Source organism: Oryx dammah, unplaced genomic scaffold, assembly GCF_014754425.2.
Source record: "Oryx dammah isolate SB20612 unplaced genomic scaffold, SCBI_Odam_1.1 HiC_scaffold_25, whole genome shotgun sequence".
Taxonomy (NCBI): domain Eukaryota; kingdom Metazoa; phylum Chordata; class Mammalia; order Artiodactyla; family Bovidae; genus Oryx; species Oryx dammah.
This window is the reverse complement of record NW_024070209.1, coordinates 45,034,918-45,049,040: the sequence shown is the minus strand read 5'-3', so window position 1 is coordinate 45,049,040 and position 14,123 is coordinate 45,034,918. Positions and strand designations below refer to the sequence as shown.

At 40.1% G+C, this 14,123-nt stretch overlaps 1 long non-coding RNA gene across 1 annotated transcript in view; it reads right to left on the bottom strand.

Moving 5' to 3' along the window:
• Nucleotides 1–3,786: 3,786 nt before the first annotated feature.
• The window catches only part of LOC120851447, a 19,870-nt gene continuing 9,533 nt past the window's right edge, over nt 3,787–14,123 (bottom strand). The window contains exon 3 of the long non-coding RNA XR_005718330.1: nt 3,787–3,797. This is a non-coding gene — a long non-coding RNA (uncharacterized LOC120851447). The remainder of the gene's footprint in view (nt 3,798–14,123) is intronic.

Genomic DNA, 14,123 nt, shown 5'->3' with positions numbered 1-14,123 from the left:
CAGGGTTGCTGTTTTTCAACAAATTTGGAAAAATTCTGTTCATTTGAATGTTACTTCTCCCCCATTCCATTATTTCCTGAACTTTATTCAGGTTATAAATTTTACTATGCTCCCTTTAAAAAATATACTTGAAAGAGGTGAAAGTGTTAGTCGCTTAGTCGTGTCTGACTCTTTGCAACCCCATGGACTGTAGCCTGCCAGGCTGCTCTGTCCATGGGATTTCCTGGCAAGAATACTGGAGTGAGTTGCCATTCCATTCTCCGGGGGTTCTTCCCTACCAAGGGATTGAACCCCGGTCTCCTGCATTGCAGGCAGATTCCAGCCTCTGAAGTCTTTGCAGGTCAATTCTGGCTGGCCCCACTGCTTCTTACTCATGATGTCCTGCCTTCTTGATGTCATGTAATTTCTTTTTTTTTAAATTAAATTTATTTATTTTTAAATGAAACAAAGATGGATATTTTTAATGATAAACGGTACAACTCACAAAGAAGACAGACATCATAAACACCTAACAACAAAAAAACAAAGATACATAAAGCAAAAATCAGCAGAAATATAAGGGGAAAAAATATAGTGACATCTTAACATTTCTCTGAGAATATTTTATCAAGTGCAGAAAAAATAAGAATAGGAGCATCTTGAATTATGTCATTAATAATTTAAATATAACAGATTTCTATTTATATTAATCTTATATCCTACACAAACATATTTAAAATTTTGTATCTCATACATTGTTAAATATCCATAGGGGATTTAGTAAAACTGGCAAAAGGGTAAACATTACTAAATTTAAAAAAGTATAATTCTTTATTTTGTGATTCAGTTGTACATATACACATATATTATTTTTGAAATTATTTTCCATTATATATTATTACACATATTAACTGCAGTTCCTTGTGCTAAACATTTGCTTGTTGCATGTCTATTTTTTTTAAAATTTATTTTTTATTTTACTTTACAATTCTGTATTGGTTTTGCCATACATTGACATGAATCCAGCATGGGTGTACATGCGTTCCCAAACATGAACCCCCCTCCCACCCCCCTCCCCACAACATCTCTCTGGGTCATCCTCATGTACCAGCCCCAAGCGTGCCATATCCTGCTTCGGACAGACTAGCAATTCGATTCTTACATGATATTATACATGTTTCAATTGCATGTCTATTTTTTAAAATTAGACATCTAGCACTGTATTCATACTAAGTCAAACAAGTGGAAACAAAATATCATTAATTTTTTAGTTAGGCAAAAATTCATAAGTTTTCTAAAATAGATATTATTTATATATATGCATACTAGAGCTTTTGTACTATACTTGATAAAGGCTTAAGAAAGAACATCAAAAAAAGAGATGGAGAAATTGTAAAACAAAAACTAAACAAAATGGCAGCACTGAATATGAAATAGAAAAAATGAAACAAACTAGACAAAAATAAAAGATCCTCATATAATCCAGTTGTTTGTAAATGTGGCTGCTCCTTAGAAACATATCTGGAGCTCTAGTGAAATAAAAGTAATACCTAGACATTTTTATTTCTCAAAAAATTCCAAGATAATTCTGATATCATCTGGGTTTTAAAAAGTGATTACAGTTTTTTTCTATTAAATGGTAGTTTTGATGATATAGAATTCTGTAATTTTTCTGTTGACCAATCATGATACAATGGTAGTACGTGAGCAATGGTTACATAATCACAATAGTGAAAGATGTTTATCAGTTTTCATAATCAATAGGTAGACCAAAAATAAAAGATAATTACGATTGCAAGCCATAATGGGAACATGATTAATCTAACAATATAAAATAATTACCTACAATTCTGGGGGGTCAAGCAGAGTGATGTGGTAAGTAGAAGTGCACACATGCTTTCATCCACAGCCAGTCTATGTCTTATGGTTGGTTACATTTAAAATAATTATCAATATGTATGATCTTATTATCATTTTCTTAATTGTTTTGTGTTTATTTTCTGTAGGTAAGTCTTTTCCCTCTCTTGTTTCCTGCCTAGAGAAGTTCCTTTAGCATTTGTTGTAAAGCTGGTTTGGTGGTGGTGCTGAATTTGCTTAAATTTTGCTTGCCTGAAAGGCTTCTGATTTCTCCATCAAATCTGAAGAAGAGCCTTGCTGGGTAGAGTATTCTTGGTTGTAGGTTCTTTCCTTTCATCACTTTAAATATATCATGCCATTCCCTTCTGGCCTGTAGAATTTCTGTTGAGAAATCAGCTGATAGATAGCCTGATGGGAGTTCCCTTGTATGTTATTTGTTGTTTTTCCTTGTTCAGTTCAGTTCAGCTCAGTTCAGTTCAGTCGCTCAGTCGTGTCCGACTCTTTGCGACCCCATGAATCGCAGCACACCAGGCCTCCCTGTCCATCACCATCTCCCGGAGTTCACTCAGACTCACGTCCATCGAGTCAGTGATGCCATCCAGCCATCTCATCCTGGGTCGTCCCCTTCTTCTCCTGCCCCCAATCCCTCCCAGCATCAGAGTCTTTTCCAATGAGTCAACTCTTCACATGAGGTGTCGGAAGTACTGGAGCTTCAGCTTTAGCATCATTCCTTCCAAAGAAATCCCAGGGCTGATCTCCTTCAGAATGGACTGGTTGGATCTCCTTGCAGTCCAAGGGACTCTCAAGAGTCTTCTCCAACACCACAGTTCAAATGCATCAATTCTTCGGCGCTCAGCCTTCTTCACAGTCCAACTCTCACATCCATACATGACCACAGGAAAAACCATAGCCTTGACTAGACGGACCTTAGTCGGCAAAGTAATGTCTCTGCTTTTGAATATACTATCTAGGTTGGTCATAACTTTTCTTCCAAGGAGTAAGCGTCTTTTAATTTCACGGCTGCAGTCACCATCTGCAGTGATTTTGGAGCCCCCCAAAATAAAGTCTGACACTTTCCACTGTTTCCCCATCTACTTCCCATGAAGTGATGGGACCAGATGCCATGGTCTTTGTTTTCTGAATGTTGAGCTTTAAGCCAACTTTTTCACTCTCCTCTTTCACTTTCACCAAGAGGCTTTTTAGCTCCTCTTCACTTTCTGCCATAAGGGTGGTATCATCTGCATATCTGAGGTTATTGATATTTCTCCCAGCAATCTTGATTCCAGCTTGTGCTTCCTCCAGCCCAGCATTTCTCATGATGTACTCTGCATAGAAGTTAAATAAGCAGGGTGACAATATACAGCCTTGACATACTCCTTTTCCTATTTGGAACCAGTCTGTTGTTCCAGACTGGTTATTGCTTTGAATATTTTATCTCTGACTTTAATCTTTGTTGGTTTGATTACTATGTGTCTTGGTGTGTTCCTCCTTGGGTTTATCCTGCCTGGAACTCTCTGTGCTTCCTGGACTTGGTTGGATGTCCTGTGATTTCTACCCATAAAGTGCTCATTATTTTTGGAACTGTTTTGTTTCATGAATAACTGAAGCCTGAATTAAGTTGGACTCTTCCGATCAGCACTTGGATTTCTTGTTGCTGAGGCCTAGAGTGCAGGTGCCAGGGCAAGAATGTGGGCATCTGCTAACTGGGACCCCTCAGTGGCGATTAACTCCACGTGTGTATCTACAGACCCTCCCCTGTGATTCCTGTTCTCCTGATGCCTTCTCCCCACCCGTGCATCCACCCCTCCCAGAGCATCCTCACTGCACGTTTCAGTGTGATGGATTGATTTGACACTGACCCCACATCACGGTGGAGCCTCTGGTGGTTCAGCCTGATCTGGGTCATATGATCGGGCCTTTGTCTCCTGTCAAGTGCTGGGCAGACTTCAGAGAAGAATAGGCTCTGTGGGACTCTGCAGACTCCTCCAGGGAAAGTCTGCGTGCCCTTCATCTTGGCAATAATGTGTATGCTTGCTTGGTCGTGTCTGACACTTTGCAAACCCCATGGACTCTCGCCTGCCAGGCTCCTCTGTCCATGGGATTCTCCAGGCAAAAGTGCTGGAGTGGGTTGCCATTTGCTCCTCCTGGGGATCTTCCCCACCCAGGGACTGAGCCTGTGTCTCTGGCATTGCTGGTGATTTCTTTACTGCTGAGCCATTGGGGAAGACATGTTCATCTTGGGAATCTGCAGATCCCTGACTTTTGTATCATCTCAGACAGTGTCCCTAACCTTTTTGGCACTGGGGATGGATTTCTTGGAAGACAGTTTTTCCACAGACTGGGGTTTGGGGGAGTTGGTGTTTGGATGATTCAAGTAAGTTATATTTATTGTGTACTTTGTTTCTATTGTTATTACCTCAGCTGCACCTCAGATCATCAGGCATTAGATCCCAGAGGTTGGGAATCCCTACTCTCTAAGAGATGCATTTAAAAAAATCATATGTAGCATTTCATTTGCTCCCATTTGAGCATTGATAGCCCAGGTTATCTAATCTGCCCTACTGCTAGAGACTCCCAGTTGATTATCTATTTATTAAAAAAATTTTTTTGATGTGGACTACTTTTAAAGTCTTTATTGAATTTGTTACAATGTTGCTTCTGTTTTATGTTTTTGAGGCATGTGGGATCTAGCTCCCTAACTAGGGATGAAACGAGCACCCCTGCTTTGGAAGATGAGGTACTAATAAGTAATATTTATTTATTTTTGGTTGCACTGGGTCTTCATTGCTACACGGGCTTTTCTCTAGTTGCAGCAAGTGAGGGTCATCTCTAGTGGTCCTGCATGGGCTTCTCGTCGTGGTGGCTTCTCTTGTGGAGCGTGGGCTCCAGGCGTATGGGCTTCAGTAGTTGCAGAGTGTGGGCTCCAGAGTTCCGTCTCAGTAGTTGTGATGTACTGGCCCAGCTGCTCCAAGCCATGTGAATGCGTGTCCTATGCATTGGCAGGCGGATTCTCAACCCCTGGACCACTAGGGATGTCCCCTGACCATTTACTTAAAATCCTATGGTCTTCACCATTTTTGTGTGTCTGGGAAATCTCTTCTAAAAATAATGCTTTTTAATGCCTAAAGTGTACAATATTACAGATGAAAACAATTATATTAAAAGAGTTATTAACACTTTAAAACATGAATTAGTGATATAGTAACAAGTGTGCTTCTGAATGACACAAATAACAAGATCTGCTGATAGGTATGTGCTTAGTCACTCAGTCATGTCCAACTCTTTGTGACCCCATGGACTGTAGCCTGCCAGGCTCCTCTGTCCATGGGGATTCTCCAGGCAAGAATACTGGAGTGAGTTGCCATGCCCTCCTCCAGGGGATCTTCACAACCTGAAGTGGGTTGCCATGCCCTCCTCCAACAAATCTTCCCAACCCAGGGATCAAACCCAGGTGACAGGTATACTAGGTGAAAAACTCCCAGGTAAGAACCAATACTATTGCAGTTTGTTGTCTACCATTATAATGAACAAAAAGCTAAATTTGAGTTGAGGGTTAGTAAAAACAAATAATGGACTTTCCTGGTGGCTCAGTGGTAAAGAAACCACCTGCAATGTAGGAGATGCAGGTTCAATCCCTGGGTCAGGAATATTCCCTGGAGGAGGAAATGGCAACCCACTCCAGTATTCTTGCTGGGAAATCCTGTTGACAGAGGAGCCTGGCAGGCTACAGTCCATGGGGTCACAAAGGCTCAGACACAACTTAGCGACTGAGCATACACCACGAAAGCAAATAATGCGGTACTTTCCCTGACCAAGGGATGGAACGCTTGTCTCAGGCATCTCCTGATTGGCAGGCAGGTTCTTTACCATGAGCATCTCCTGGGAAGCCTCATCAATACTATATATAATAGTGTGTGTAAGTCAATCTCCAACTCCTAATTTATCCCTCCACCCCCTTCCCCTTTGGTAATCATAGTTTGTTCTCTATGTCTGTGAGTCCGTTTTGTAAATAAGTTCATTTTTTGTCATATTTTAGATTCCACATATAAGTGATATGGTATGTGTCTTTCTCTGACTTCACTTAGTAGGAGCATCTCTGGGTCCATCCATGTTGCTGCAAGTGGCATCTTTCATTCCTTTTTATGGCTGAGTAATATTTCACTTATATATATCTATATACCATATCTTCTTTATCCATTCATCTGTATACGGACATATAGATTGCTTCCGTGTCCTGGCTGTTGTAAATAGAAGAACATTGAAGTTCATATATCTTTTCAAATTAGAGTTTTCTCTGATATAGGCCCAGGAGCGAGATTGCTGCATCGCGTGGCAACTCTCCTTTTAGTTTCCTAAGGACCTCTGTACTGTTTTCCATAGTGGCTGCACTCATTTACATTCCCATCAATAGTGCAGGAGGGTTCCCTTATCTCCATGCTCTCTCCAGCATTTGTGGTTTTTAGATTTTTTAATGGTGGCCATTCTGACTGGAGTAAGGTGATACCTCATGGTAGTTTCAACTTGTATTTCTCTAATTATTAGAAATGTTGAGCTTATTTTCATGTGGCTATTGGCCATTTATTTGTCTTCTTTGGAGAAAAGTCTCTTTAGATCGTCTGCCCACTTTTTGATCGGGTTGTTTATTTTTTTTTCTGCAGTTGAGCTGTTTATATATTTTGGAAATTAATCCCTTGTTGGTTGCATAATTTGCAAATGATGATTTTGCAAATATTTTCTCACATTCTGTAGTTGTCTTTTCATTTGTTTACAGTTTCCTTTGCTGTGCAAAAGCTTTTATGTTTAATCAGGTCCCATTTGTTTTTCATTTTAATTTTCATTTCTCTAGGAAATGGATCCAAAAAGATATTGATTTTTGTCTTCTATAAACTATCCAGTCTTACATTTAGGTCTTTAATCCATTCTGAGTTTATTTTTGTGTATGGTGTCAGGAAGTGTTCTAATTTCATTCTTTTGCATGCCCAGTTTTCCCAGTGCCACTTATTGAAGAGACTTTTTCTCCATTGTATGTTCTTGCTTCCTTTGTCAATCATAGATTGACTGTAGCTGTGTGAGTTTATTTATGGGTTTTCTGTCCTGTTCCATTGATCTATATTTCTGATTCTGTGACAGTACCTTACTGTTTTTATTACTTTGTAGCTATGTGGTATAGTCTGACGGAGAAGGCAATGGCACCCCACTCCAGTACTCTTGCCTGGAAAATCCCATGGATGGAGGAGCCTGGTAGGCTGTGGTCCATGGGGTCTCTAAGAGTCGGATACGACTGAGCGACTTCACTTTCACTTTTCACTTTCATGCATTGGAGAAAGAAATGGCAGCCCACTCCAGTGTTCTTGCCTGGAGAATCCCAGGGACAGGGGAGATTGGTGGGCTGCCGTCTATGGGGTCGCACAGAGTCGGACATGACTGAAGCGATTTAGCAGCAGCAGCAGCAGCAGCAGCAGCAGCAGCAGCAGTATAGTCTGATCCCTGGGTCAGGAAGATCCCCTGGAGAAGGGGATGGCTACCTACTCCAATATCCTTGCCTGGAGAATTCCACAGACAGAGGAGCCTAGTGGGTTACAGTCCATGGGGTCACGAAGAGTTGAACACAACTGTGTGACTAACACACACACAGAGTATAGTTTGAAATCTGGGAGCCTGATTCCTCCAGCTCTGTTTTTCTTTCTCAAGATTGCTTTGGCTATTCAAAGTCTTTTGTGTTTTCACACAAATTAAAAAATTTTGTTCTAGTTCTGTAAAAAAAAAACAAAACAAACCATTGTTCATTTGATAGAGATTGTATTGAACCTGTGTATTGCCTTGGGTAGAACTGTCATTCTGACAGTACTGACAGTACCGATTCTTCCAATCCAGAAACACAGTATATCTTTCCATCTGTTTGTGTCTTCTCTGAGTTCTTTCATCAGCATCTTACAGGTTTCAGAGTATAGATGTTTTTCCTCCTTGGGTAAGTTTATTCCTAGGTAGTTTATTCTTTTTGATGGAATGGTAAATGGGATTATCTCTTTAATTTCTCTTTCTGATCTTTTGTCAGTGTATAGAAATGCACCAGATTTCTGTGTATTAACATTGTATCCTGCAAATTTATTGAATTCATTCCTGAGCTCTAGTTGGCATCTGTAGGATTTTCTGTGTATAGTATCATGTCATTTGCAAACAGTGGCAGTTTTACTTCTTTTCCAATTTGGATTCCTTTTATTTCTTTTTCTTTGATTTCTGTAGATAGCACTTCCTAAACTATGTTAAATAGATGTGCCGAGAGTGGACGTCCTTGTCTTCTTGATCTTAGAGAAAATGCTTTTAGCTTTTCATTGTTTAGAGTGTGATTTTAACTGTGGGTTTGTTACACATGGCCTGTATCACATCAAGGTAGGTTCTCTCCATACCTGCTTTCTAGAGAGCTGATATCATAAATGGATGTTGACTGTTTTTATCAAAAGTATTGAGATGATCATATGGTTTTTATTCAATTTGTTGATGTGGTGTTTCACACTAATTTGTGGATACTGAAAAATTCTTGCATTCCTGTGATAAGTCCTACTTGATCATGGTGTGTGATCCCTTTAATGTATTGTTGGATTTGATTTGCTAGTTTTTTTTGAGTATTTTTGTATCTATGCTCATCAGTGATGCTGGCCTATAATTTTCTTTTTTTGTGTTACCTTTGTCTGGTTTTGATACCAGGGTGATAATGGCCTCATAGAATGGATTTGGAAGTGTTCCTTCTTCAGCATGTTTTGGGAATAGTTTCAGAAGGATAGGTGTTGACTCTTCTCATATTTTTAAGAAGCATATGACACATGAGAGAGGATGACCAGGTCATCCAGGGGACCCCTGCTGGGAATGTCACACCCAGAGTGACCTGGTCACTCATTTACAAACAACTGAAGGCTGTATGGAGAAGGAGTCTTGTTTTTGGAGAGCCCGAGGGCACAACCAGAGCCCATGCCTGGATGCTCAGGGACGCTGAGGTTAGCTCAGAATTCCAAAGTTGGAACAGGCTGCTTCACAGAGTGAAAGCACCCCCTAAAGAGTAAGTGAACCTTTGTCAAGATTGTTTATTGAAAATTCTGCACTTGCAAATGAAGTTAAAGTTTGAGGTCACAGGATGGACACCCATTGGCCTTCTTCATTGGCAACACACTGTTCTTCACCCCTACAGAGCCTTTGTGAAGGGACCTGGCACCTGATCCCTCTGAAACTGACGAAACATTTCTCTGGGATAAAACTGCAACAGTGTTCATACAAAAGGAGCCCAGGCAAGACTAGATACTGGGAGAAATGTTAGGGCCAAAGGAATTCATCTCATTCAGGCTGCAGAGCAATGAGTTAAGGCTGAAGAGTCTTGCTTACAACATGTCAATGCTTTTCTAAAATTTTCTAATGTTTCTAACTTTTGGGTTGACCAAAAGTTCATTTGGGCTTTTTCACAAGATCTGATGGAAAAACTAGAATGAACCTTTGGGCCAACCCAATAGTTCGGTGATTTATCTGCTTCTCAAATCAGGCTGAAGCATTTGGGGGTGAAACAGGTACATAAACCCAGAACTGAGATTTACAAAGAGCTGTCTTTCCATGGAATGTACTTAAACAGAGCTCTGAAAAGTTCAGAAGTATTCCTAGAAACCTAAATGTTCATGCACATGTGGAGCTGCACCCATGCTCAAGAAAGACTCAAGAAGGCACTTCTTTTTCTCATTAAACAAGCACCTATCACACCTAATATAAGCTGGTCTGGGGAGAGAGCAGAGATACCACAGCTGCCACCACCAGGGGCTTCCCTGGTGGCTCAGTGATAAAGAACCTGCCTGCCAGTACAGGAGACATGGGTTCAATCCCTGATCCAGGAAGATCCCACATACCGTGGAGCTGCCAGGCCCTTGTGCCACAACTATTGAGCCTGTGCTCCAGAGCCTGGGAGCCACAGCAAGAGAAGCCACTGCTGTGAGAAACCCTTGCTCTCTACACCTAGGGAAAAGGCCACATAGCAACAAAGACCCAACCCAGCCAAAAATAGATAAGTAACATTACTTTAAAAGTGAAACCAAGAAGCAGCCCATGTATGAGGCAGATGTTACAGTTAACATATGTATACATAGCTAATATAATTATGTATATTTAATATATATAAATAGTTAATATAATTATATATACTTAATATATATTAGAAAAGACCCCAATGCTGATAAAGATTGAAGGCAGGAGGAGAAAAAAGGGGATGACAGAGGATGAGATGCTTGGATGGCATCACTGACTCAATGGGCATGAGTTTGAGTAAGCTCCAGGAGATGATAAAGGACAGGGAAGCCTGGCGTGCTAAAACAAGTATATAAAATTATATATAGTTAATATAATTATATATGTATTTTATATAATTATATTATCTATATTATATATATAATACAATATATAATTATATGTTATATATATATATACAAGAAAGAGATATACATATGCATGAAGTACATGAGGGGTTTGGAGGAATTAGGTTATTTCAACACTGACATAGTACTTAAAAATCTTGACAATGTATTACAACAAAATTTCAGGGAATAGTGTAAGTAGAATTTCAGCTTTGGTGCTGATGATGGAGCTTTAGCTTCTTCCTTGAGTCTTAGGGAGATTTATTTTTCCCCTTTTTTGATTTACAAGACTGAGGTAATAAATAAACTATGCAGACTCTTCATTTTAGGAGACTATTTTCCATGATACTAGTTACTGGTGTTAGTACTAGAATTAGGGAAAAATACAGGATTGATGCTAACTGTCTGATCGTAATGATGACCCTGTTCTGCTTGTCCTCCAATTCCTGTTAGTGTTAATAGGTCTGCTATTAGAATTCAGAATAGATATGGGATAAGGGGTCAGGTAAAGAATCCACCTGCAATGCAGAAAACAAAGGAGATGTGGGTTCAATTCCTGGATGGGGAAGATTCTCTGGAGGAGGGCATGGCAACCGACTCCAATATTATTGCCTGGAGAATCCCATGGACAGAGGAGTCTGGCAGGATACAGTCCATGGGGTCACAAAGAGTCAGATGTGACTGAGCGACTAAGCACAAGGGGTCAGAATGTTATGCTTCGTTGTTTAGATGTAGGAAGCAATGATATTAGTACTGATCAGGATAGAAAAGATAAAGGCTAAAACCCTTCCTAGTTTTTTAGGGATCGATCGAAGGATTGAATATGTGAATAGGAAATACCATTCATGTTTAATATGAGGTAGTGTATTGAGGGTGTTTGCTGGGGTATAGTTGTCAGGGTCTCCTCATAAGTCAGGTGAAAATAGGGCTAATATTATTAATATCAGAACTAGTAACAAGGCACCTAAAATAGCTTTAACTGTATAATATGGGTGAAATGGTTTCTTGTCTATGTCAGACAAAATTCCTTTTGTATTATTGGATCCTGTTTCATGGAGAGATAGTCTAGTGGATGGCAGCTAGTGTGCAATAACAGATAGAAAAATAAAGTGAAAGGCAAAGGAAGAATTGTGTGAGAGTTGCTTTATCTACTGAAAACTCACCTCACATTCCCTCAACAAGATCTGTGCCAATACGTGGGATTGCTGAAAGGAGATTAGCAATTACTATTGCTCCTCAGAATGATATTTGTACTCAAGGTAGTACATAGCCTATAAATGCTGTTGCTATGACTGTGACTAGTATTAATAGAATAGCCCAAATGTTTCACATTTCTAAGAAGGCATAGTATAGGCCGTCTTACCTGGATGAACAGGCAGATAAAGAAAATGGGAGCCCTGTTTACATGTATATATTGGATAATTTATCTGTAATTTACGTTTTGGCAAATGTGTGTGATTGATAAGGTGATTATTTTATCTGATGTGTAGCATTTTGCTAGGTACCCCTGTTAAGATTTATAAAATTAAACAGATATCTAGCAGAGAATCAAAATTCCATCATGATGAGATGTTTGATGGAGCTGGGAGGTCAATTAAATGCATTATTGATAATTTTTAGTAGTGGGTGTGATTTTCTTTTTTATAGTATTTTATTTCCAATTTGTTTTCAAACTCTTCAAGACATTATTATCATTTTATACAACTGATTATAGTTAGATCAGTTCACATATTTACTGATTTATTTGGTCAACTCTTTTTTTTTTGGTCTTATTTGTTCCTTCTGAGTTGAAATTCCTTCTTTCTGGAGTTTATCCTTTAGTAATTTTTCTAGTGGGGTTTCAGTTCAGTTCAGTCATTCAGTCATGTCTGACTATTTGCGACCCCATGAACTGCAGCACGCCAGGCTCCCTGTCCATCACCAACTCCCGGAGTTCACCCAAACTCATGTCCATCGAGTCGGTGATGCCATCCAGCCATCTCATCCTCTGTCGTCCCCTTCTCCCCTTGCCCCCAGGCCCTCCCAGCATCAGAGTCTTTTCCAATGAGTCAACTCTTCACATGAGGTGGCCAAAGTACTAGAGCTTCAGCTTTAGCATCATTCCTTCCAAAAAACACCCAGGACTGATCTCCTGTAGAATGGACTGGTTGGATCTCCTTGCAGTCCAAGGGACTCTCAAGAGTCTTCTCCAACATCACAGTTCAAAAGCATCAATTCTGCAGCGCTCAGCTTTCTTCACAGTCCAACTCACATCCATACATGACCACTGAAAAAACCATAGCCTTGACTAGATGGACCTTTGTTGGCAAAGTAATGTCTCTGCTTTTGGATATGCTATCTAGGTTGGTCATAACTTTCCTTCCAAGGAGTAAGCGTCTTTTAATTTCATGGCTGCAGTCACCATCTGCAGTGATTTTGGAGCCCCCCAAAATAAAGTCTGACACTGTTTCCACTGTTTCCCCATCAATTTCCCATGAAGTGATGGGACCAGATGCCATGATCTTCGTTTTATGAATGTTGAGCTTTAAGCCAGCTTTTTCACTCTCCTCTTTCATGTTCATCAAGAGGCTTTTTAGTTCGTCTTCACTTTCTACCATAAGGGTGGTGTCATCTGCATATCTGAGATTATTAATATTTCTCCTGGCGATCTTGATTCCAGCTTGTGCTTCTTCCAGCCCAGCATTTCTCATTATGTACTCTGCATAGAAGTTAAATAAGCAGGGTGACAATATACAGCCTTGACGTACTCCTTTTCCTATTTGGAACCAGTCTGTTGTTCCATGTCCAGTTCTAACTGTTGCTTCCTGACCTGCATACTGGTTTCTCAAGAGGCAGGTCAGGTGGTCTGGTATTCCCATCTCTTGAAGAATTTTCCACAGTTTATTGTGAGCCACACAGTCAAAGGCTTTGGCATAGTCAATAAAGCAGAAATAGATGTTTTTCTGGAACTCTCTTGCTTTTTCGATGATCCAGCAGATGTTGGCAATTTGATCTCTGGTTCCTCTGCCTTTTCTAAAACCAGCTTGAACATCTGGAAGTTCATGGTTCACATATTGCTGAAGCCTGGCTTGGAGAATTTTGGGCATTACTTTACTAGCATGTGAGATGAGTGCAATTGTGCGGTAGTTTGAGCGTTCTTTGGCATTGTCTTTCTTTGGGATTGGAACTGTACAAAAAAGATCTTCACTACCAAGATAATCATGATGGTGTGATCACTCACTTAGAGCCAGACATCCTGGAATGTGAAGTCAAGTGGACCTTAGAAAGCATCACTATGAACAAAGCTAATGGAGGTGATGGAATCCCAGTTCAGCTATTTCAAATCCTGAAAGATGATGCTGTGAAAATGCTGCACTCAATATGCCAGCAAATTTGGAAAACTGGTCAGGAAGCAACAGTTAGAACTGGACATGGAACAACAGACTGGTTCCAAATAGGGAAAGGAGTACGTCAAGGCTGTATATTGTCACCCTGCTTATTTAACTTCTATGCAGAGTACATCATGAGAAATGCTGGGCTGAAAGAAGCACAAGCTGGAATCGAGACTTCTGGGAGAAATATCAATAACCTCAGATATGCAGATGACACCACCGTTATGGTAGAAAGTGAAGAGGAACTAAAAAGCCTCTTGATGAAATTGAAAGAGGAGAGTGAAAAAGTTGGCTTAAAGCTCAACATTCAGAAAATGAAGATCATGGCATCTGGTCCCATCACTTCATGGGAAATTGATGGGGAAACAGTGGAAACAGTGTCAGACTTTATTTTGGGGGGCTCCAAAATCACTGCAGATGGTGACTGCAGCCGTGAAATTAAAAGACGCTTACTCCTTGGAAGGAAAGTTATGACCAACCTAGACAGCATATCCAAAAGCAGAGATATTACTTTGCCAACAAAGGTCCATCT